Source organism: Gavia stellata, chromosome 4 (genome assembly GCF_030936135.1).
Source record: "Gavia stellata isolate bGavSte3 chromosome 4, bGavSte3.hap2, whole genome shotgun sequence".
NCBI classification, from domain to species: Eukaryota; Metazoa; Chordata; class Aves; order Gaviiformes; family Gaviidae; genus Gavia; species Gavia stellata.
The window spans coordinates 35,123,246-35,149,315 of NC_082597.1; positions in this window are offsets into that span (position 1 = coordinate 35,123,246).

Genomic DNA, 26,070 nt, shown 5'->3' on the forward strand with positions numbered 1-26,070 from the left:
CGACACGCATGATAAAGTTGCTTCTATTTAAAATGGTCATAAATCCTATTGGCCCATACGCAGCATCCTGGCTGCCCAGGAACAGCTGTGGACCAAGGCCTCTGGTGGTGTAAACTGGTGTGGCTCTGTTGGTTCCAGCGAAGCAGTTTCATCTGCACCAGTTAAATATTTCATCTTACTGTATGTTACAACACTATTACTTGCAAAGAGAGTGCTTTGAGTTAATGCTGGTGCTTGTGGGAAAACAGTCGGATGGAAAATGTAATCATCCATTGTTAACATGGGTGTCTGGATTCAATGACTGAAAGTTGGCATTGGTTCGTAAAATATAAAATAAGGAACGCGCAGAACAAATACACTTGCATAGAGATTGATGCTTTTTTTCCCCTGGGGGGAGACTGGGAAGAGAACAGGTTTTGAGCCATTTCTCCAGCGAGTGGAAGGGAGCCGAGGGATTTTAGTTCTTGGAATACTGTAAAGGTCAGCAACATTTGTCCTCGCCTCAACTTGGATGCTACCCAGATTTTAGGAGCGAGCTCTTCTACTTCCGCCCCATGTTCTGTGAGGACGGCGTGTCGGCAAATTTCCGATCACAGATGAGCCACGGGTGGGCAGAGGGGAGCTCACTCCTGTATCTCAGTCTCCCCTTCCTTGTGGTGGGCCAGGGTTTCCTTCCTCCAGCAGCTGCTGTGGGCTTTACTCCCCAGGGTTTGCCAGGCTTTGGTGGCTGGGTGCAGGGTGGAGCGTGGCAGGAATGTGCTGGTAGAGCAGAACTTGGTTGTGCTTTCACCATTCTTACTGGATTTCAGAGCAGTGCCTTGTGAGGAATACCTGAAGGAGAGCGAAGTTTTGCAAACCTGAAGGAAAACACTTCCAGCCATGGCCTGCCTTTGTTAGAACAGTTGGCCGAGCTGGGGCTGGCAGCTCTCTGCATCGCGCAGTTTGAGCTAAAGGAATGAGATTGTAACGATGGCTGACAAGGAACAGAGAAATGGCCCTAAAGACAAGGAGAGCAAAGAGGAGGATGTGCCTGCACTCCCTGCCCCAGTTGATCCCTCTTCCACCATGTGCTCAAGAGATGAGCCACTCTTGCTGCTGCTGCTGCTCTTCTTCAAGAGCACCCAGAACCCCCCCAGATCCTTGAGTCTGCCCTGTGAAGCTGGATGACTGTATAAGCGAAGTCATCTGCAGCACTGCCTCTGTGATTTCGCTTAGCGCTCTTATATCTTTTGTTTTTACATCAATGACTTTCTTAAGAAGCATTTTAATTAGCAGGAAAAACAACAAAAGAAAAATGAGCATCAATACAACAGCTGTGTAGTTCATCAGAAAGATTTCCCAGGTCTGGCACCGCCCTGGGCCCCCTCCTTCCTCCTGCCACTGCCATCTCCGCTAGCTCAGATGTTAACACTTTAACCTCATACACAGTAGGGGTAGGGAGGGAAATAGTTCAGCTCCCTCATACCATCGGGAACATGGATTTCCTGGGTCCCAGGCTGCAGCCTGCGTTTCGGAAGCTTTTTGTTTTGGAACAAAAGGGTTTGAATTCCTCTTTCTGAGGAATGAATATATAAAATGTAGTTACTGCGTGCAGCCACACCATGGCACTAACAGTGAAAAACGGCTCTTGGCCAAAATCTAGAGCTCGTGTCAAAACATGCTACAATAGCAGATTTTACTACAGCACAGGAATGTTAATGTGATACAATTAAATATTATGTTGCAAGGAAATTACATGTCCCAAACCATTGCAATATGTATCTATGACCCTGGGGAAGCTCGCTCTCTCCGTGGTGTGTTTATATTCATGCCAATTTGCTTTTCCCATAACTCCTCTTTTGCCATCGCCCTGCAGATGTAATTCATGTTCCCAATAGGTCCATGAGGCCATGGCTGCCTCTGACATCCAACGTCTTGCGCAAGGAGGAGTGGGGCCAGCTGACTGGGCGAATTCAGGGAAGTCAGACACGGTTACCCCCAACTTGTTTCGTAATGAGAGACCCCGAGAAAATGCTTTGCAGGGAGCATCTGTGAGAAACCATGAGCTGCGTTGCCTCTCACTGCTCAAACAGTTTGTGTCCCTGAGGTAGGGGCTTTCGGAGGCTGGGACTCCTGCATTTCCTTCCTGCCGTGGTGTGGATTGTGTGGAAGGATATTATGAACAGATGCAGATTTAGTGGGGAATTTGCTCTCCCACGAGGGCCAACCGGTGCAATACATGCTGCTGTGCCAGGCGATGTGGTTGTGGTCCATCACAGCCCTCCCTCTTCTCCAGCTTAGACAAGGCTGGGTCTCCCTTGTCCAAGTCCTTCCTTAACAGCTGACACAAAGCTTTGAGAGCAAAGGATCATTTGCTCAAACTCTGTTTGTTGAAACCATGGATTAAGAAGCCCAGCTGTGAAGCAACTGGAGTGAAAGGCCCTCTGTAGCAGGAAAAGGTAGTGCCTGGCTTGGCCTTTCACCTTGTCCTTTGCTCTTCCTCAGTACTGTCAGTGCTGGGTGCTCTGCTGGCCACGTGCACTTTGAGAGGCCTTTAGAGATGCCGGGGTAATAACCAGAGGTGGTGGAGTGGGCACAGGGGCTTCCCAGAGAAGGGCTGCTGGCACAGGGGTGTTTGCATGTGAGGGTAAAAATAGAGGCACATAATGACATTTTTCATGTGGGACCAATGTCTCAGATATTATTTCACTGCCTGATTTGTGTTGAGTGGGGGGAAAACACCTCAGTTAATGTGTGTCAGTGCTGTGTGATATCAAAATGTCTTTAAAAGTTGAAACTGCTTTCCTATATCATGCAGACTGGAGAGAGCTGTCGCATGGGGAAATGATAGATTTGCAAGCCAAAGCCTTGTATAAATCATTACCTGTCTCATTTTGCTAGTTCTAAGTTAGAGGACCAAAGCAGACTATGACATGAAGAACATTTAAGGAAGTCATTAATGTTATTTCACTCTGAAGGCTGGTAGGCCTGCATTTTCTTGGGTTTTAGGGTTTGTGGGGGTTTTTTTTGTCAAGTCCCATTCATCTGTTCTGAAAAACTCCTATTTTCCCCTTTCTCTGCAGGTGAGAGGAGAGGACCAAGGTGGAGATGCATGGAGAATCTGGCTCCTCAGCCAGAAAAACCCGCCTGTAGCATCACAGCAGCGCAGGGACCAGCCCTGGAATTAGCTCTCCCAACATATAGCTGAATTAAATTGTGCTTCATCTCCTGTGCCTAACAGGACCCTTCCAGGGGCTCCTGGATACCCTGGAGGAGGTTGGGAGCTCATCAGGCAGGCTGCTACCAACCTGTCCCGGGGAAGCGGAGAGGCGAGCCAGGCTGGGGCTGTGCTTCTGCCAGTGGTGCACCCAGGGGCTGGCTGCAGCCCCGTCCCCTGGAAAGCTGATTCAGCCATGCCAGCCTCACACAGGCAGCGAGGCAAACCTCAGGATGTGTTTGTTGCCACAGCCTGTGTGATTTTCATAAGCTATTTGAATTGGAGCCAGTAATTTCCATTGTTGGTGGGAGAGGTGGTGGGGAAGAGGGTGAAGAAGGCCATGTTAAGGAAAAACTTGGAATTTTTTGTCCTTTTTCTGTCAACTGACAATTTTTTCTGTGGTCAAAACTATTGAATGTTTATTTTTTGGATTTTTTTAAGGATGAACTGCTGCTGAGGGGAAGCAAAGCAGCTATGAAAGCTGTAAAAACAGTATCCTATTTTCTGTCAAAAAGGGGAAAAAGTAATTTTGCCTAATCGCTGTTCTCAAAAGCCATTACCACGCTAACGCTTTAGTATGGGCTGTCTGCATCCTCCATACTGTCACCCCAGGGAGGGAGCCTGCCTGCTGGCAGCCCAGGGAAGCACAGGCCTAAAGGTCTTCAAAACCTGGATCTTCCCCACAGCCCTCTCCAGGGTACCGTTCCCGACCGCCTGCTTTGTCTGCTCATGGACATCTACCTGGCCAGCTCCTCAGACACTGCTTCTTCTGTTTAGACAGAATTGCATCTTTTTTTTTTCTAGTCTGATTTGAATGAGGTCCCAAGTGCTAACAATCGTGCATTCAGGATTTTTTTTGATGACACTTTGAACCTCAGCTGTGCTTTTCCAGGAGGGACTCTGCCACAGTGGTGCCCCTGCGCATGCCTGGGAATGAGCATGGAGCCCTCCTGAGAGCAGTGAGCCGTGCCCCAGCCTGCTGAAATACCTTTTTATCTCTTGTGAGCTGAATGGGTGGGAAAGCCAACGGTGTGCTCCTTGGCTCTCCCCTAAAACAGACTGGAGAGGCCCATGCACTTCTCCAGATAACTGGGGGTTCAATCTTACCTTGCAATTTGCTAAGTTATCAAGACTTCTACCGTTTAAGGTTGCATGTCTGCATATCTGAGTACAGATACTCATTTTCTTTTCCACACAGAACAATTCAAAGGTTCCACTGCAGGATTAGTGTAAATAATCCCCTCTGGTGAGCTCTCTAGACAAAAGATTGCCTATGAACTAATACCATGAGGGCAATTCCTTCATCTGTAATCCAAGAAAACCATCTGAAATTCTAGGCAATGAGATCGAGACTTTTTGAAGTTAAGCAGAAAAACATAGCAGTTGCTCAAGTTGCAGAGATGACCAACCAGTAGGTTTGCACTACTGGTTCTTTAGTGATACTTGTACCCGAGTCTGTTCTGGATGTACCCCACTTCTGACAACATGCATAGTTAGATGTAGCAACTTCATGGGCTTTTTTATCTCTTAAAGACTACTTGACTAATACTTGTGTTAGTTAAAGTTGTAATCTAATCTTACCTTCTGCGACTCCGTGCACATTTTTATGCACACAGTGGGTCAAGTTCTTCTCTGTAGGCAAGGTCTGGTGACAGATATTTGGAGAGCTGGTTATAACTCAGTATAACACAGCATCCTGCATACTGTCCTTTCTTGCAGTGTCTGGACAATGTGGACACCAGTTAAAAACTGCTGTGATGTGACCACATCTTCTTTCATCCCTTTGGTTCCTGTCCAGCTCATTGCACCCAAAGCTCAAAGGGAGGGTGGTACAGAAGGCACTGATGCACATCTCTGCAGACTGGTCACTCGTGCTGCAATAATGAAATTCCCAGTTGGTGTGGAAATGAAATTCCACTCCACTGGCACTACTGACTAGCTGAAAAGGCAGAAAAGGAGAATTTGGCCCAGGCATCTCAATTCTGCGCAGTTTCTTGGCCATCGCACTGAGGAAGACTCCTGAAGGCTAATGGCCTTCCACCCAGCTGAGGGCCATCTCCCCATTGCAGTCACAGCTGCATGACTCCAGGGGCATGCGAACCCCTTATTAAAGAGAAGGGACAGGAAAGGCTAATGTAAGTCTAGTTGGCAATTTTGCAAGTTGATTTTTGTGCTTCAGGTAGATTAACAGCAGCATATGTGAGTTCTATATTATGTAGCTTATTTCAGCCTCTGATAAGGTTACTTCGCGTGCACAATCCCTTCCTTGACACTTGACACAGCAGCTGCCAAGGTTGGTTTCTGGACAGGCCTGTCTTGGGAACAGCGTGTGCTGTGATCTGGATAAAGGGTGCTCAGACTGGATGTGTGTCTCTGCTTGCCCCTTCCATTGCAACTTTGTTGTGGTAACCTTTATGAAACCCAAACCAGCTGCTTCCTAGTTTTACACAAAACACATTAGTTAGGACTTCTGGCTTTGATGAAACAGCCAGCTCCTACTTGTAGGAGTTGTCTACATATGATGCTTGTCTCCACAAATTGCAGAAGTTTACCTCACCCCAGAATTTGATACAGGGAATATTAAGTATTGGTAAGTGAAAGCATATAAAAACTTTGTAGTGAGTCCTTCATGGCTCCATACCTATTAAAAATAGCTACTGACAGATCTGATTTCCACTCGTCAGAGTAAAAAAGACTGCCAGGTGATTCATCTGTGTCTGTCACTGACTATATTTTCTGGTTGTCCTCTTAGCCAGCTCCTTGCACAAGTTCTCCCTGAAAAGTGTGTAGTGAAGCTACCTTCCTGATTCAGCTCTTCTGGAAGGTTATCAGCTACTAAAAACGAAACAGTCTCAATCTACAAATATAGCAGCAGCAGCAGGAGTGGAAAGCTTTGCATCCCCTTGATATGTTCAACTCAATAATATTTCTATCAATGTATTTAATGTATATATGTATGATCCTTAGTGCAATTTTAACAGGTACTTACAAATCTACAAATTCTGTGCCTCTTTTAAAACACTTTAACTTTTCAGAATTATTTAAAGCATGCTGGAAGACGGAATCTATATCTCTTGTTATGATATCTTTTAATTTTAGAAGACCTGTCCCTGTGTTTCACAAACCACTGATTTATACAGTGGCACTAAGAGCATAAGCATCATTGATTTTGTGTTGAGGGTCACACAGTCCAACCCCCCCCAGCCTGTCCTTGGCCCAGTGCAAACTCCCAAGCCCCTGAAGTCAAGGGCAGAGCGTGTCTGACTTTAACAACAGGAATGAAGTCCTAATCCCTGTAAGCACCTTTTCTAGATAAACCCTTGGGGCATGGAGGAGTTTGTTGCTCTGATTGTGTCAGCATAATCAGAGCAGCGTAACTCTCCCAGCGCAGCCGGGTGCTGCGGCAGCTGCTCCGGCTTGCTTGTATTGGTATGGCTCCGTTTATGATGGAGCTTTTACACAGGCACGTGCAGCAGTTTCTTTTAAATAGCCACACGGCAAAGCTTTACTGCCCTCACCCTTGGCTGTAGTGGCTGGAAGCATGTGCTGGCCAATTTGGGTCCATCAGATGCAGGGTGATGAGGGTGAGCAGGGTGGAGGGACTGAGGCTGAGGGCGAGACCTGCATTTGAACTGACAGTCGGAGGGGTGGTCCAGCTGTGTATCAGCTGGGTATGCTGTTCAGCAATCACTCATGGCTAAAGCAAAAACGCTTGATGCTTACAAACCACAGATACCTAGGGTATGTAATAAGGCAGGCTTACGTGCCGCTGCCTAGTGGCTGGGTCACGCTGGTTTCAGCAGTGAAGCAGTTGATTTCACTGCCAACTATTTTAGCTCATTGACCTTCTGGAAAAATGAAATAGGAACAAAGTGGCTTTGTGGTTCAGAAGCATCAGTTTTTTTCCTAGCATGACAACCCTGCTGCTCTTCCCCAAGAAGGTTGTTTTCTTGGCTTGTACCCTTGCAACAGCAGGCAGAATAGTATCAGCAGTCTCATGCCTCAGTTAACTCAGCTTTACATGACATTAAAGAGCATGCCAAGCCAATGAAAACGGGAACCTGAGCAGTGGTAGGCGGTAGCCATTCATCTGCTCCTTGATGTTTTGGCTTGTTTTTACTGCCGTAGAGCTCCCCATCCTAGTCTGGTTGCCTCTGGCCATGGCAGGGTAGATAGGGCTGTGCAGACACAGTACATGAGAAAGAGTGACCTATTGTAGTGAGAGTTTTGTGTTTGTGGCTTGTGCTGTCATGCAATGAAATTGTCCGTGTTTGGACAGGGAAGGGAGCGACTCTGCTGCGAGCTGGTAGCTGCATGGAGTAGCTGGGGTTGCAGCGAGGCTCTGCTTCCCCAGATGAAAACACTGTTTCACCTCAGCTTATGCCTGGTCCATGTTGATCGTGGCATAGCCATGTTGCAAGCACTGGACTTAGCCACATCTTGGGGAATGATCTGAAATGAAAAGGAGAAAACACCAATTACTGTTTCTGCCCATATGCTCTGGTCTGTTCCGCTGCAGCAGGCTGTGAATCGTGCTTCCGTGGGGTGTGAAGAGGACTGGAGGACAGGGAGAGCTCCTGAGCATTGCATAGAGCTGCAGAGCCACAGGAGAGAATGCGAAGGGTGGCCACTGTGTCACCAGTGGAAGGGTGAGCAGCCAGGGAGCTGGGACAGGTGATGCTCCCCGGGATGGCTGGCTGCGAGCCAGCTTCATGCTGGGGCTACCTTAGTGTGGTACCATGCCAGGACAGACATAGTCTACTGCTCAGCACATCTTATGAACTCAAGCATCTTGCTAACGCAGCTCTCACCTTTCTGCACTTTGAGTCTATAACTTCTATATAATAACACCTAGAGCCACAAAGATACCGAAACCCTACCTGAACAGTGTGTTTCATTGAAAACTGCCACCATACCTGTGCATCTAGAGGTGCTTTAGTCTTTACTAGCAATTTCCCAGAGATGCTTCAAGTTTGGTGGCAGCACAGCAGATCCCGGCGATGCTGTGCTGGCTGAGCAACGCCCTGTAAGGTGCTCCTCCCAACCAAGACCGCGCATGGTTCAGCATTTGATGCTGAACCAGCTGTGGGGCCCCAGCTGTGGAGCCCAACATCTCAGCTAGTCATCTTGGGCTCCTTTCCTAGGCCAGGAAGGGAATTGAGTGTTGCGGAAAGAGGTTTGTCTTCTATTAAAACGTCTGGTTGCCATAATTCTTATCCAGTAGCTCCATGCTTGAAGACTTGCTTGGGAGGGTGTAAGGCAGGGATTTGGGTCTCCTCTCTGTCTGAGAGGATCCTCAAGCCAACTCCTTCCTGTGAGCCCTGAATCACCAGGCTATAAACCACCCTGTGGGGGCAGGAGTGAGGGGGCAAAGCATCATCCTTCACTGCGCCTGAGAGTCTGGGTGGACGAGAAGACCACTGCCTTTACAAGACTTGTGAAAAACTGAAGAGCAGCAATGGGAGGAGTGGTGTGTGTTTCCTCAGCCAGCACTTATCTCTGAAGAAAAATAGTTATAGCTGAAAGACGTGGCCTCAGGCAGAAGTTTCCCACCATCTGAGGAGAGCAGTGCTCTAACTACTGGGCTATTATGTGAAAGGTCGGAGCACGGCTCTGTCCTCCACCTACGTTTTAATTGAGAGGCAAGTGCCTGAGCAGCTGAGTCAAACCCAACTGCGCGGAGCAGCTCATGTGTTAGGATAGGCACCTGAAAGAGACAAACTGTGGTGGGCACAGCATGGCATGGCACGGCATGGCACAGCTGAGCCTCTGGGGGCCAGGGCAGGCTGGGAGGAATATGCAAAACTAAATTTTGGATGCAGGCACAGGGAGTAGTTGGCACATCCCCTGGCCACGAAGGCAGCGCCTTGACTGGCAGCTCATGATGGGCAGCTGAATGTGTCCCCAGAGGCACTGGCAGCATCTGCGGGGCCTGGGGGGCTTTTGGCATCACAGCATGAGGGACTGCAGCAGGGGCTGGAGCACCACTCTGCCTCCTTTGCAACAGGAGGAGCGATCTGCTCAGTCCCAAGTGAATCCTTTAACCTGCCAAGGACGGATAGGCATGGGGCCCTGGTCCCCTTCCCTTTGAGGGAGGAAGTTTTGGCTGCAGGACAGGTTGCATCGCCTTCTTGCCTTGTAATGCATATAGGCTTTTTTAAAAGGCTCCAGGTTTAGGCATTTTCCCTAGGTCAGTGCTTCTGTGACTCCTGTACCCCAGATGCTTGCACTGTGCCCTTGGGACACCTCTCCTGTGGGGCTGGGCACCCTGCTGCAGGGTGGAGCCCCCTGAGCCCTGAGGCAGTGCCTGGCCCCACGTGGGATCTCTCTGAGCTGCCCCCCAGAGCCATGTGCAGGCTGCACCTTGTGAGCCACTCACTCCTCTGAAGACGTCGCCTTGGCTGCAGTTAGCACTGCAAAAAGTGGTTGGCAGTGGCTGGACTTCCCCAGTTTCTTGTCTCCGTGTGAAATAGCTGCTGCTGGTTGTGCCTGGCCATGCTGCTGATGGGGCTGCCCGGGGCTGCAGGTGATGCGCCGAGGCTGTGCAGTGCTTTCCCACTTGACTACGGGGACCAGCCTTCCCTGGCATGTTCGAGTGCGCTGGCAGGGTGGTAACTTGCAGTGTCATAACTCGAGCCGTATTTTACCAGGACAATAATATTCGCCCTGAAATTTTCCTTATCGTGCTTTTCCTGAGTAGGTTGCAGATGATGGCCTTTGCCTCACATGTGAGACATGCTCTGCCAGAGCCAGGGAGGGAGCTCCCTGGATGGAGGTGGCTGCGGTTTACCTCCGTCAGCCAGCGGCAGGGCTGGGCAGCAAGGAACCTCCCAGACCCTAGAGAGGTTTTTGGGAGGCAGCCTCTTGCTTCCCGGGACCCAGCCTGTACCTTCGGCTTGTGCACCGACACGAAAACCCGACATGGAGATGAGGAAAAGCAGCAACAAACCGGGTGACTGAAAGCATGCCTGAGCGTTGGAGATATATTTTAATAAACACAATGCTGATTTTTCATCACATCCCTCCCCTATCCCCCTGCTACCCAAGGATACTTTTAAAGCCTGTGTGAGATGCCAGATTGCTGTTTATGCATCTCAGGGACCTAACTGAAAACAGATGCTGTGTTCCTGTGAGCTGCCTCCCCATGCTGGCCACGGCATCCCTGGCATCACAGGGGCTGCCAGCATGTGGGGTATGCTGGGGGGGCACGGCCTCCCGTGCAGGGCACTGCCGAGTGCATCACCCTGCCCTTCACCTCTCCCCAGGGCCCTGGTACTATTTTTTTGGTTTTAGGCACTTTCCTCACATGGAAATCAAGACCCCAAAAGGGAAACCAAGAGCAGCCTCCAACTTTTTTTATCACCCCAACCCCCCGCCCCCCCCCCCCCCGCCCCCCCCCCCCCGGCCCCCATTAGCATTTGGGGAAAACAGAACTGAAGCAAACTGTAATGTTTGGGAACTGGTTAAAATTAGAATTCCTCCTGAATGATGACACTCTCACCAGAGAGGGAATTAGTTATTTATTTTTTTTTTTCCTCAAAGGGTCTGCTTCTTCCTTGTAGTAGTAGTAGACTTCCCTGTAGTCCAGAGCACTTTGCCGTGCAGCCGGAAAAAGGTGTCCATAACCCCTGCTTCCACTCACAGCAGAGAGTTGGCTGCTGCTTCATTACAGGAATTAAAAACGGAGTCAGTAAAGTGATAAACACATTCATCAAGCGAGTTTGCTCTTTATTTCCCTGGACTTTTTCTGTGAACACTGTGCTGGCACGCGATCCCAGCGAGGCCACGGGAACTTGCATCGTGGTCTCTGCAGGATTTACCTGAGGGACTGGAGACATTGTGGTCTCCCCGTAGGCTCATCAGCAACAGCTCTGCTGTCCTGTGGTGAAGTTGGTCCCCATGGGGGACATAGGGACAGCCTGTCGATCTGATGGAAAATTAAACCTCATCCAAGGACGGCTGCTTGTGACAAGCTGTGCCGTTGTTTCAAGGTTTCATGAGCTTAAAGAAAAAGTGTGGTTGAAGGGAGAGAGGTGTCCTTTATGTATCTATGAAATAAACTGAGTTTGAGGGAGCTCTGCTGTTGTGTCCTGAAGAAAAGAGGGCTGTCACAGAGCACAGGAGCTGAGGTGTCTGCCAAAGTGTCTAATACGATGCAAAGTCTTTAGACTTTACATAAAGAAATTATGCAGCTCAAATAAGTAAGCTGGTTAAAGCCAAGCAGCCTCTTAAACTTTAAACAAAAACTAGATAAAAGCTTCTCCCCACCACATGGCCGGGAATAACGGTGCTGCCACTGGACTCCTTGAACCTGACCTGGGATGCACTAATTTATCTGCCTCGACCGGGCTGAACTGAAGAGCCCTTCCTGACTTCAGGGAAGCTGTAAATATGCACATTGTGAAAAATGCAGCTCTTACTTGTGCTACAGTAGAAAATGACAACTTGCTTAAAGAACACCTGGCTCTGACTTGACAAGTTTTGGAGAGCATCAATGCCAATCAAATTTTAAAAATCAATAAAAATGTGCCTTGGAAAAAAAATGGTCTGGTGTGTAAAGTGGCTAGGTGTTTTTAAAGTGGTGATTACTATACTGTCAGTGGAAGAAATGGTGGTACGGGCTGTATTTCTCCACTTTAGCATATTTTAACAGCGGAAGAAATATTTTCAGATCTGTAATTCAGACACTGAGGTGGGTCTGTATGGCCAGGGCCTGATTCCCTGGAAGTGGGGCCGGCCTGGGGGGCGGGGGGAGGCCCATCGTGTGGCTCTGTAAGAAGGCCTTCAGATGCTCCTTTCCATCAAAGTATTAAAAATTAAAAGCCCACTCCCTTAAAATAGGCTCTTTAGTTCATAGATGAGAAATTATGTGTGGGGAGGGCTGAGTGCATAATTTCTTTTGATCGGTTGTGTGTCGGGTAAAGTCGCGATGTTCAAAATGTGCCTGCTACAGATGGTGAAGCTTGACTGAAGCAGTGGCTGGAGGAGAATGGCTCCTCCTGAGACAGCTGCTGTTATTAAAGCTGCCCTTTGCATTTACATCAGGCAGTATCCTGGGCAGAAATGTTGATCGGCAAAATACGTATGTGCTTCTTTCATGACCCCACCTCTCCGTACATACCCTGCTTTTTCTGTTTTTTTTTCGGGATGTTTTCCAAGCAATAACTCCTGTTTCTATTGCAGGGTGATACATCTACTGAGGATGGGATGATTTCCCACTGGCATTTGTCAAATTAATGTTAAATTTCACTTTAAGCACGCATTTGTTTAATACAGTTACAGAGTCTTATTTTAAAACATGTCTGTTTTTGTTTAGGTAAGCATAGCAAACTTAGTGGTTAGGAAGTAATGTTCATTACTGCTATTATTATTGTTAGTTAAGCCAAAGCTTTTGAGTATGTGTGGGTGAAAATAGAAAAAAGTCACGTCCTAGCATGTCTTCATCCCATGACAGGGATTTTTTTTTTTAAATAGTGCTTGGAAAGTCTGTGTTTGTTTGCGTGTACTGCATTGGTGTATTTTAAAAAGCTGGTTTTATTGCCTTCATTATTGGCTTTATCTCAGAAGTGAATGCCATGAGTGTGAGTAAAATAGGTGTGTGCATACTCTAGATACAGCTTGTTGGGGTGAAGGCATTTTTGCAAGGGTCTGTAGACATTTCTCCATCTTTCCAACTACCAAAATCTGTCTGTCTGAGAGTAGAGGACCTGGTGTGGGAGGTGCAGTGGGGCAGAGTTCTGCAGACCTGCCTGCCGATTGGTGGGGGCCTGATCCTGCCTGCATGAGGGGTATGGACCCTGCAGGGAGCATAACACCGGGACTGAGAGACACCTTTGCTCTGCTTGCCTTGTTTTCCCACTGGGTCCAGAGCTTGGTGCCCATGGCATGCTGAGATGCGTACATATAAAATAAGGCAGAGGTTTCCCCTCTGTGCTGGGAACAGGGAAAGGAGGAGGCCCCTGGGTTAGGATCAGTGGGGGTTTTGCAACTGTGAGTCTGGTCACTATGAATTTATAAATTGAAGCATGTTTTTGGAAAGCTTTTTATATGGTCTGAAGCCTTCTCCAAAGTATTTTTAGGATTTATTAAAAAATTTTACAAGACTACTTGATATGAAGGGAATCTCATATATAGCAGGGACAAAACAGGAAAGGTTCATTGGCAGGAGTCATTAATAAGCTCAAAGGGGAAGAGACTGTCAGAAAAAGGAAATTCTCTGGCATGGCAGAATGGCAGGTAATTAATAATTGCTGCAATTACAGTAGGTAATAACTAGCACACATTCTGACTGTTCATCAGAGGCTTGCCAGGCTTCATTACCTGCAGATTCTTTCTGGTAAAAAAAACCCCAAACCCAACAAGATGTCTCATCATGTTTTGGTGCGAGTTCAGCTCTTCATGAAATCTAGAAGGTGACATTTGATCTTGAGCCAGAACAACGCTGTTTTCTTAATTAAGGGAGAGGAGTCCTTCTGAAGGCTTCAACACAGCTTCACAGGGCTGTCACCAGGACTACCTAAACCCAGGCTTCTGCCGCTGAGCCTGCAGGCAGCGCTTCCAGGGGTGAGGGAGCATGACTTCTCCTTGGACACACCAAGCCTGGAAACGCTGAACGCACTTGCTTTCCTAAAAGACAACACGGCTCAGTTCTTCAGACTCCAACACAACAGGGTGGCCTCAGAAGATGGAACCTGAAAGGAAGTGATTTGAACTTCCAAAGCATTAGAGTAAGGAAAAATACAGGAGCCGAAGTCTGCCATTGCAGGAAAGTCCTGTCTTGCAGCAAAAAGTAGATGCCTGGTATGCCTTATGGGGCAATGAGGCATTGTGTTAGTACTGCTGTTAAAAATGGTTCGGCTTTCAGGAGCATTTGCATCACATACAGGTTGCATTAGTAGTTCTTGGGAAAACTGTCTTCAGGAAGCCAACAACTCTACGGAGACATTGCTTATATTGGGGAGTCAACGTTGTTCAGAGGAAATATCATAAAGGGAAGTGAATTTCCATACTCTAAGAGGCATAAGAGCAGGAGAACAACTCTGCGGCAAGACCTCAGATTTTAAAAAATTGTGGAATATAGGTGTACTGATTAAAAAATTTGAGGTTTGGGTAATGTTAAAAATGGGAAGCTGAAGTCATTGTGAGCAAAATAAATGTTGTCTTAGAATGGTGATCTCTGATAGCCATCGAAACTATGTGGGGAGAATGATTTATTTATTTACATTCATGAAAAACAGACAAACAGATTTTGCATGTTGCGATCTAACAGTATGGCCGAGAACTGATCAATCAGTTGGCTCTTGTAGGAGTCCAATGAAAAAGTGTCTGAAGACTTCCTAGCCAGGACGGGAGATGCCTTGAAGAAATTAAGATGTTTCTTGACCAGGGAAAGGTAGGCTACATTACCGTAGCCACAGTGAAATGAGCTTGGAGGCTGCTATTGGGATAGTATGCACTGATAAGGAGGAATGTGCAGCTCTAGCAAATTAAATGTTTTGGGTGGGTACCTTAGAATAATGTATTTGACTGACTGAGAATATCCACAGTGCCCTGAATTATATGCCTTTTATTCTGCTGTGTATAACTACTGGAGCATTGAAAAAGATGCTGTTTTCAGTGACAGTCCTGTTTGAGCCAAGGCTGTGTGTGTGATTGCTGTTGTGACGTTTGCTGTTTTCAGGTAACTGAGCCCTGGTGACCCAGGATAGAAATGATTGCCTCATCTATTGTGCAGTGGATGTTGATTCTATTTGTAAAAAATCCTTGATGATAAAGGATGGCTTCTGAATACATGAAGAAATGTGGCATGTCTAGTGGACAATTTAAGTCTGAAAAAGTGCTTTAGACTATGAGACCAGTGTAGCTACATTTAGTTCATAGCCCAGGCAGCAGTGATGCAAATGTTATTATTCACTAACAGGTGTTGGGAAGGAAGAAGGGGATGCAGAATTAACAGGTCAGGTGGTGAACGTCAGAGGAGGATACAAAGCTTTAAGCAGAACTTGTTGCCTCACTCAGCGCTGCCTCTGGAGGTGTGCGGACACGAGAGAGTCCAGCGGGACTCAGCAACGTCCTAAGCAGGAGCTTCACAAGTGATGCTATTGTGTAAAAAATTGTGCAGCTGTTGATGATAAACCCAGAGCTTTTGGAGGTGAGGGATGCCATTCCCATGAGCTTGGCAGGGTGAGAGGGTGCGCAGCCGCATTGAAAAGCCTCTGTTCATTGCTGTTACCAGACTTTTCCTCAGAAAAGGGAAGTCTCTAATTAGACCAATGTGGGGTCGTGAATATGGCAAAGCAGATGAAGGTCCCTAGACTTTCATCAAAACAGAGCTCACTCAGCAAGGGCGTCGAATACTCCGGCAGGACTCTCCCATTGAGCAACTGAAGGCAGAGGAACAGAGTGTCTCCCCATCCCGAAACTGCATGCAACCAGCACCATTGAATGTGTTCCTGCCTTCCCCAAATCCATCATGGTGCTTCTGGAAGTGCTTTGGGCTTGTGAACATGCTAAAGGGGAGAGCTTCGTTCAGAGAAGGACATCTGCCAGCTCCTCAGCGCCTTGCGTATTCAAAATCACAATCACCCTGTTGTGTGTGGCAACAAGAAGAGGAGCAATGTTGGCATTTGGTCCATTGAAAAATTCTGTGTGCCTTTGAAGAAGGGGCCTGTGTTTGCCAAAACTGTGGCATTTGTATGGTATTTTTCTCAGAAGGCCAGACAAGCTGCCTTCCTTAAGTTACCCATTTGGTACAAGCAAGTGGTATCAGGGTTTCTGCTGTGGTGGTTTGAAATGAGTAGAATAAACACAGCACATTCTTGGTTGTTAACCAAGACAGAGGAATGAGACATTTGAGAGCTTTGTGAGGACCCTGAGCCCTTTCCAGGGCTGGAGAAACAAAACTGAAGGGTGCAAGCTAGCTGGCGTGGGAATTGAGGAAAAATGGAAGGATGCTTTTAACATGGTGAGAATCAAACTCGTCTTTGGATGGTCTCCCAAAGAATTAGCTTGTGACAAACATTTTGTGACAATGTTTATAGGCACTGCAGAAGATTTTAAAACACTGTCCTACTGGAGAGGCTATCCGGTTTCAGTTCTCATGGGATTAGGTGTCACAGGAGAAGGGTCTGCTGATGAGACATGAGCTAGAGGGTGTTATATTTTGTACATAATGAAGCAGGATGTCTCTTCTCTGACGCCTCTCTTGAATGTTAGATTTCCCCAGGTACTATTGATGGTGACTTGTAAAGTCCTCAGAAAACATACTGCCACTTTTAGGTTCTTGGTCCTAACCAGTGACCTGATGGTTGCTGAATTCCTCATCAGGACCAACTGAAATGATACCTAGCTCCAAGGACTGCTTGTAAAGGCTCTGCAAGAACCCATTTACCAGCTGCTCAGAGGCAAGGAAATAATGCTTAAAGTTGAAAGCATTGCTAAAAACATTGCTTGTGAAGACCCTGAGTGCATTTTTCCCTATGTCATTCTTTGGATATTTTGCTTTGGTGGCTATGATGTGCCCAACACAGGTTTGTCCCTCCAGCCCATCTTTCTAAACAGGCATTTGTGTGGGGAGCTGGCTGTTTGCAGATGTCCTCTTCCAAACATAGCCACACTTCTCATGAGATTAGTGCTTGCAGATGCCCATCATGTCTCCTGCAGTCCTGCCCTCTGGAGAGTTATGCAGCAGGTTGTGACCATCCTGTGAACTGTGAGATGGCAACCTCCAGCAAGGAGCAGCAGCAAAATGCTGCAGAGGTGGGATGCAGAGGCCAGTCATGCCTTGCTGCTCTTTAGCTGCTGAGCCCTAGAAGGTGATGTTTCACTAGGTCATCCTGCAGTCTGCAGAGACCCTGTGAGCCAGGATTTGAGATACTCCAGGTTCATTTCCTTCCATTCTCAGTGGGAGCTTTACCAGCACAGCAGAAGTTTGACATATTTGCCATTATCTTTTTTGACATTAAGTAGGAGGTTTTATTTCTTTTTTTTTTTTTCCTTCTACTTTTTCTGGTAAAAACCCCACAGTAATTCTCTCCCCGTCACCTTTTAAGTTGCATGCAGGCCTCTGCGTCTCGATAATGGTTATATCTAGAAGGTTTATACTGTTTTAATAAATAGTTTAAAAGCCTGCTTAAAATTCTGTCCTCTGTTTAATCTGTAATTTTTCAAAATAGTTTAAAAGGCCTTAGGGATTTCACTGCCCATCTTGTCTTTTTAGGCTTAAGGCCCAGGCATTTTTTGACAGACTGCCTGTCTCACTGCAGATGTACTTTGCACCACAGTTTTATTTGGAGAGGTGCTGCATACCTTCACCCTGGAATCTCCCAATGTGCATCTGCAGCTGACCCCTCCCACTGCTGCTTATAAAACAGTTTTGCTGGTTTAGGGAAAATATAAACAGTCTACAGTTAGAAAGCCATGTTTTTACCTGCCTCTGAATTACGATTTCTGGCTGCTGCAGAGGGTTTAAGGCCTTTCAAGCCCAAAAGCTCACCGGGGCTGCAATAAATCTTGAAGAGATTGTTCAGTGTAGACACGTCTGGTAGCTGCACTGTCACCTGCTAATTTCAGCATGGAGGACTTGCTCACACCACAAACATTGACATCAAGATAAAGCACATTTTTATTAAGCACTTGGTGAAAGATAATGTTTCACAGCAGTCTGAGAACAGGAGACACCTGTGCTGTTCACCTGTGCTGTTAGAAAGTTAAAGGTAGAGTCACTTAAAGCTGCACTTATTTAACATCCCCTCTTAAACAGCCATGGCACAGACAGGGACAAAAATAGCTGCCGAATGAGAAAATATATGTATGGATTTTAAACACCTCCAATCAAGTTCCACATTCAATGTGAAGAGATTTCAAAAAACAGTGAGGATGGTGAGCCACAGTGTTGGGTTTAGATGTGGCCAGGAGCATTTCCCAGACATACGCATCCGCTTCTGGATGCCTTTTTCTGCAGAGCCCTTTGGTTCAAACCACATGCTGAGAGGCCCCAGCATGGGCTGCCAGCCTGTCCTCTGCTCATTTGTCGTTAGCTCATTAGCTAATGAGCCACTGCCCTCTCCCTCCCCTGCTCAGATCCTTGCTGCTGCTCTCCTGCAGCCAGACCCAGCTCCCTTTGGTCCAGGGTGCCCATGGACAGCTGCTGTCTGTCTCACAGCTCAGTGCTGGAGGGTGGGCTTGTGTCCTGCTGGAGACCTTCTGCAGAAGATCAGCACCAGGAGGCCACGCTTTCTGCAGCAGCCCCTAAACTTACTTCCCAAAGGAAAAAGGCTTGTGGCAGAGGTTGCAAAGGCAGGATTTTGGACATACGTGACCTATACGTGACCTAACTAGAGCAAGTTGCTTAGCACAAGCTTAGGAGGTTTATAATCTGCTCAGATGTTTTTATATATCAGATTGGGCATACTCTGCTATATGTAAGTTGGGCTCCAGCCTTGTACTCTTGCAGCTACGCTGAGCTCAACTGCAAGCTGATACACGTCTGTGGACCCCCTTAGTAAGTAATGCTAGGACTGAGGCTGTCTCCAGATGAGTGAGGCTACCTTGGGCATCAGAAGGGCTGTAACCCTGGAGTTACTGATCCCTCTCAGAAAAAGTTTGCAAAATTATTTGAGAAGGAAAGCATGGCTGGTGGCTGAATTCAGTAGTACAATGGCACAGCCATAAATAGCTTTTATTTCTACATGCAAGTTCCTCTTGGAATGAAAAAAACCCCATCTGAATGTATATTTTGTGTGTTTAAACCTTTTGGCATGTTTGAGAAGGTATTAAACACCTAAAGCTCAGCTCTTGCAGATCGTTTTATCTTTCTTCACCTTTAAAGCTATGACAGGTGACACCAGCTGGAGCCCATTATGCTCCAGCCCACCAGTGTTTCTAAATGGTGCAACCCACTTAGAGAGGCAGCCTACTGCAAGGAGTTCAGTACTGAAAGGTTGGATTACTTATTTGTAACCAGTGCCATTGTTCAAGTTTATTCTCCACAATGTACTTCCACAAGAAGTAATATAAAAAAATAGTTTAAGACTTTTATATTATTTTTAACATATACCAAAATAATATGTCTGATGTTCCTGTCTGAAAGCTCAGCTATAAATCAGCTGGGACAGGGATTTTCACAGCTCTTTTCATTAACATCAATTCTGGAACAAGCAGTGAACGAATAATCCTCATAATTTCAAGCTGGTTTTTTTGATTACAAAAGCTCATCCCATAACTGGAGTGTGTACTTCTGAATATCTTTTAAAATCTGCTGCTTGTTGGTTCTGAATATGCATGTAACTGACATCGTAATTTTGCTGCAGCGTTGTAAAACTGTACAATTTGGGAGTCATTGAAGTCTTGTACATCTCTATCTTCTGCAACAAAAATGAAATCAGAACATAAAATTAACTTTTTTCCATCAAAATAGACTATTCCAGCTAGCATACTTTAAAACAAGGGTTGGAATATGATAGCAAATGCTAGTGCTATTTGAAACTGCCTGTATTTGCTTTTCTATTATGTGCTTGCAATAATTGAAATTAGGTACAGGATGAATACCAGCAGGTGTCCTAATGGCAATTATTTTTTTTAAAATAAGCCAAAAATGAATACTAAAAAATGTGTACACATGTGCTTCTAGGAAGATATTTAATATATTTGATACAACTGTTACCTTTTAGAAGTTGTGAAACATTTTTGGCTGCGAATTATCCCTATTTCAGGTATGTGAATAACAGCAGAAAATTAAGAAGTAAAAGTGTTTTGATAGAGCAAAATGGCCTTTATATGTTAATGTGAATTCCAGAAGGTTTGTGCAGTTTAAATGTAATGCTTACTGGGCAACTGCTGTTACTGAAATGGGCTGCAATAACAAGAGCTTAATAGTTAGCTTTGGTACAGGGAGACTTGCAGGAGCCAGGAACTTCCTGAGAGCACAAGTCAAAGGGGCAACTTTTTAGATTTTTCTCCTAAATATAGCTCTTTCGGGCAATCCCAGAAGTTAAACAAGCATTAGATGTTGTCATTACAGTCGCTGGAGTGAGACTTGAGGTATGCGAGAGGCTCCACCTTGAGCTCCCCTGGACTTCGGGGCCAGAGAGCAGAGGTGAGGCATGGGTGAGGCAGGGGGTGCACCCACATAGAAGTGAGTAATGCAGAGTTTGGATAACCTAGCAGGAGTCTTTCTTGATACAAGCCTGAAGAATGGGACTGGAGAGGTGAAAGAAAGTATGAGTTACGTCAATATGGGATTTATCTAGACTCCTTTCAGGCTCTTGATTTTGGCTGTACGTGACAAGGATGTGCAGTCCCTCCTGCCTCATGCTGTGATTTATAGCTGTATTCTTGCCTCTTGGTGGCTGTGAGGATTTTGACATGGACAAGTTTTCCAGAAACGTATTTCTTAAATTTTCCTTCTTCATCTGTGTTTGAAAAAATAAATCACTGTTGCTTGTCTTAAAATCCATTTGGATATTAAAACAGGCTGTATTTTTTTTTTTTTTTCATCTCATCAAATAGTTTGTGATCTGCAAATGTGATTTTGGCTTAGCAGTGGGTGCCTATGGATTGGGGACAAGCTTGGCAACAGTATGGATGAACAGAACATGGAAGAACTTCTCAGAATTGTCTGAATGGTTTGGTTTGATGTTTCAGAAATAAACCAAATCTGCTATATAGAAAGATTCAAAAAAGAAGCCAAGGGCTTAGGGGATAACTGGTGGAATCAATCTTTTTTCTTCCCTTTCCCATCAAACATCCTATAGTCTCCTGGCTGGGATGCTTCCTGAGACAGGGGTTTGCAACCCTCTTCCAAATTGGACCTGTTCCCCCTCTGGGAGCTTGTCCTAGCTGTTGGGAAATAGGGAATTTGGAGGAACCTCTTCTTCAGCTTCTGCAGTGACTGTGTGTTTTTTGGTGGCATGGAAAATACAGTAACTGAATAAAGGTTAATGTCTGTCAGCAATTAAAAAAGATAAATTAATTTCTTCTTCCATTCTCCTGTTTTCAGTGTACCTCAACTCCCATCCACCATGAGAGAGGCTGTGCACAGCTGCTGGGGAGAACCGTCCTGTCCCCATGTTCCAGCTGCCCTTCTGTCCCCTACTGTAGGTTTTAGTAGCTGGAGATGTTTACCAGTAGCAATATTTGGTGCAAAGACAGCTATACTGTGCTTAATGGTGAAGAACAGGAATCAGCTGTGTCTTAATGTATTTGTTGAAAGAAGGAAAAGGCACAGAAGTGTCATAAAGGACCTTCTATTTCCAAAATCAGCTCTGAGGCACTCTGCCCACCACGGTGCTATGAATCCTCCCACAAACTCAGCATGGGTTTCCAAATGCTGGGGCAGAAAGGTGCCAAGGGGACAATCCTTCCTCCCATCAGTAGCACTGCCAGCATAGCTGCACCGTGGTGCGGTGGCTGTCCCCTCCTACACGCACACGTCCTTGTCCCTCTCTGCTGGCACAGGGCCCATGTCATGCTTTTGATGGAGAACCTTTTCATTCTTCTCTCCCAGAGGCGGTGGTGGTGCCTTGGTACCATTCACATGGTAATTTAATTTTGCTGATGGATCTCGGCAGGCTCCTCCTCAGGTGCCTTGCCAAGGCTTTGCTTGGAGCTGGCTTCAGGCCACCCTTGAGTCTATCCATTCCTTGGAGACCAGAGCTAGGCTGTGTCTGCACTGGGAAGGGAGGGCTATTGGGAAAGCTGCAGCAGGGTGGAAACTTCATGAAAAGGATGTTGGAAAGCCACAGATCCCCCTTGCAAGGGGAGCTGTGAGAAGTGCAGTGGGGGAAAGCAGGGGTCTCTCCTGCAGGAGCGTCATGGCTCATTGCAATGGCTACTAACTCACCTGCCTGACTTACCTTCATTTGGCATCAGCAGCTACACTAGCTATCCTGAGAGAGGCCAAGTAAGAAGGGAGCCCACTCCATTTTGCTCTCCTCAAGTAGTCTGCTGCCTCTTCTGCCTATACCAGGGGCCAACCCTGCTTCTGATACACCCTAGTGCTGGTGCTGGCATTTGGTACAGCTCCTTCCAGCTAGCCATCCCCAAGAAGTTGCCTGGATCCAGTTCCTCACTCATGAAGGGTGATACCCGTCACAGTCCAACAGCTGTGGCGAGGTAGCTAGTCCCTCCTGGGAGCATGCATGAACAGTTATGGGTTGCTGCCTACCATTAAAGAGCTTCTTCATGACAAAGAATGACTTACGTGTCCGAAGCACTTGGACTTCTGAGCCATTGAGTTAAAAGAGCAGAAACATATTTACCTGCTGCCATCCTGTACTCAGCACTCCTCTCATGCCCATGAGTAGACAAGAATTTGTACAAGTCGATAAGACTTTGTTCTCTTGAAGACCAAGTCATAACTCGCCTAGGGCAGACTTCATGCCTCTGTCAGCCTCATGAGCCTAAAAGAGCTTTTGCAGCCCTTTCTACCCTGCTCCTTCTGCAGGCTTGATCTTTACCCTTTGATCTCCGGATCTACAGCCTTAGAAAAACAACAGTTTCACTGGGGTTGGGGCAGAGCCATCACAGTCACATCTTCCAGGCTGTAAATCTAACTATTGTGTTTGAGCATTGCCTATGATGCTTCTTATCGAGATCATTGTTACACCCTTTCCTGTTTGGTTTCTTTCAAAATTCCTTTTGAATGGGCTCCCTAGTAAAGAGCCCACCATAAACAAACACATCCAGCTTTGCACAATGCAAAATAACATTGATTTCCCAGTTTTCATCCCCTGCGGTGTAAAAAATGCACCCCAAATATAAAATGAAAGCATCCCAAATATAAAATGAAAGAATCCCAAAGGGATGGAAAACATCTAAGAAAGTCATAGCCTCGAGTGGCAAACCGCTGCTGGTGCAGCTGAGAACCCCCCATCCAGTTTCCAGCTTTCCCAGGGTTTTCATGAGTGGGAGAAGGCAGTGGTGTGGGCCCACAGAGCCCCCCAGCAGCACCCCCGGTCCAGCCCTCCAGCAAGGTCTCGTGTTGATTCAGTGTCCTCTAGTGGCAAACCTGCGGCACAGGCACGACAGCAGTGGGCAATGGGGACTCCTTTCTGCCTGGCTTCACGAGGATCAGCAGAATGCGGCCTTGGAGTGAATATCTTGGGGGAAGGAGGGCTATTGCACGTGTCATCCAAGCCACGGGTATAACGTGTAGCACCTCTATGTGTTAGCCAAGTCACAGTGTCACTGCCATCAGCTTTGGCCTTTGGTGTTAGACATGCCAAAGAGGCTTCTGGAGAGCGCTGTTATTGCAATACTTCAAGATATCCTTACAGCTGAGCAAGCTGTCCAAAATTTTTCTGGGTTGTTCACTATGAATGACGGAGATACTTTCTTAAGAATAAAATTTACAGCTTCACTTAGGTGAAAGCTAAAAAAGCTCAGCTGCAACAGTGAGATGGAGCCCTCTTCATCCCTGCAGCTGGCCGAGAGCCAAGTGCATTGCGCAGCAGCAGCAGCAGCAGCAGCAGCAGCAGCAGCACTCAGGAGCGCTGAAGGACCGGCCCTAAAATCCCTTCCCCATGAGCTCTGGGAATAGCAGACTCATTCTTGGTGTTTTCAGCATATTGGCACAAATTCTTCTCGTCACATTCAGTAGCTTTCGATTACTTAAAGTATCATAACCAAACTGCATTTAAAGTGCTTTCATTGATCTCCTTTTCTATGTTCTGCTGCAATTTCTTGCTCTTTTTCCCCCCACCACTTCTCTTCCCATCCTCCCGAATTCTTCCGAACTCTGCTGTTGGATGCTGTTTCGCGACCTATGATTTAGTGATTTCAAATCCCTTCAGACTCTGGGTATGTTTTCTGTCTGGAGATGAACTCTGGCTAAGCTCATTTCTAGCAGTAACATGAAGGCATGACTCGTTATTTTGGCATGCAGCACAAAGTCGATAGAGAAATCAGAAGATCAAATGGATCTCTGCATTAGGCTAGCTTCCTGGAAAAGATGATGCACTTTTAGTTGTTATCAACACAAGCTCCCAATTAAAAATATTTCATAACACTACCATTGAGGAATAATGATTCAACTTCTCAGATAATGGAGTGTTTATCCACACCAGAAACACATCATTTTGGTGGCTGCAAAACCCCCCAGAATATCTTTCTCTGTTGCAAAAACACTTATCAAACCTTTGGCTGTAATCATTCTCCCACAAATGTGAAGTCAAGCACTATCTAGTGTTTTCCTTAAACAGATGTAGAAAAGCATTTTTTTTTTTGTCCTACTTTTGCTGTCCCTGAAGGGGGCAAGGAAAGCTCTTCAAAATGTGTGAGGTTTTTCGGATGACACTGATTGGCTGACTTTATTCACTGTATTGGGAGAAATCGAGGATGCAAAATTACTTTATTTCTACTTCTGTTTGCACAATGTTTTTCATCAGACAAACTGGTTTTGAACATCTCCAACAGATTTTTTTCTTTAACAATCCACACTGTTTGGATAAAATGCAGAGCTGGTTCTTGGAGGTCATACAGGAGCCCAGACCTTCCCCCTGCCTTGCTGAGTGTTGAGAAGCCACAAAGTTCACTGAGGACATCCTCCCTCTCTGGTCTCAGCGAAGTTTCCTTGCAAAGTGGAACCACTTCAGAAAACAGGCTTAAAAGACTTCAAAGTTAGAGCCTGCTCTCACGATGCAGCTGGAAGGGAAGCAGCAGCTCCTGTCTTCTGGGAGAGACCCAGACCTGGCTCTACACCCAGGTGAGGCAGGCCCTGGCTGAGGACAGCAGATCCCTAGGATGGTAAAACACCTCTGGTCTTACCACCTGCTTGGACCAAGCCACAGACCTGGAAAGCCATGTTTGCTGCTTTCTGCCACTTAGGGATGTGTTGGGAAAGATGCTGAGCTCGTGTCTGGCCATTGCTAGTGGCAGCAGTCACGCCATCACCGCCCCGTCACAGAGGGCTGTAGAAGTGGACAGCCTGGCTGTTCTGTCCCACGCCATCCCTTCCTCTTCCTCCCATGGCAGGAACAGCCACTTCCCAACTCCTCAAACACAGTGTGGCAAAACCCAACTTTGCCCTTGCATCTAAAACCTGGAGCTGGTTCAGATGGCGTCCACCGTGTTACTCATGCTTGAGGAATGGGTGGAAAAGGCAGAGCATACACTGGCGGAAGGCAGTGAGGTTGGTTTAGGCCTCAGCTGGAGGTTTAGTCTGATTGGAAGCATTTTGGCTCAGACGATCCTAGTTCCTGCTGGATGTGGAAGCCCAGGGGAGCTGGAAGCAGCTGTCTCTGTGCTAACTGAGTTGGGCTGCTCTTCTGTGTCTGCAGAAATAATGTTCCTTGTAGCTCTTGGCAATCTTTCCTTTTTCCCACCATGTTCCTTAAACCTATCTATAGCACCCTGCCCTTTCCCCTAACTGCTGGCTGGGCAAGAGGCAAGGCATTTTGTGTCTGGCTAGAGATATGGCCAAATGGAGTTAAATCCAGTTGGCGACCGGTCACAAGTGGACTCCCCCAGGGCTCAGTTTTGGGGCTGGTCTTGTTTAAGATATTTATTGATGATCTGGATGAGGGCATCGAGTGCTCCCTCAGCAAGTTTGCAGACGACACCAAGTTGGGTGGGAGTGTTGATCTGCTTGAGGGTAGGAAGGCTCTGCAGAGGGATCTGGACAGGCTGGATCAATGGGCTGAGGCCAATTGGATGAGGTTCAACAAGGCCAAGTGCCGGGTCCTGCACCTGGGTCACAACAACCCCAGGCAACGCTACAGGCTTGGGGACGAGTGGCTGGAAAGCTGCCCCGCAGAAAAGGTCCTGGGGGTGCTGTCTGACAGTCGGCTGTATGTGAGCCAGCAGTGTGCCCAGGTGGCCAAGAAGGCCAATGGCATCCTGGCCTGTATCAGAAATAGTGTGGCCAGCAGGAGTAG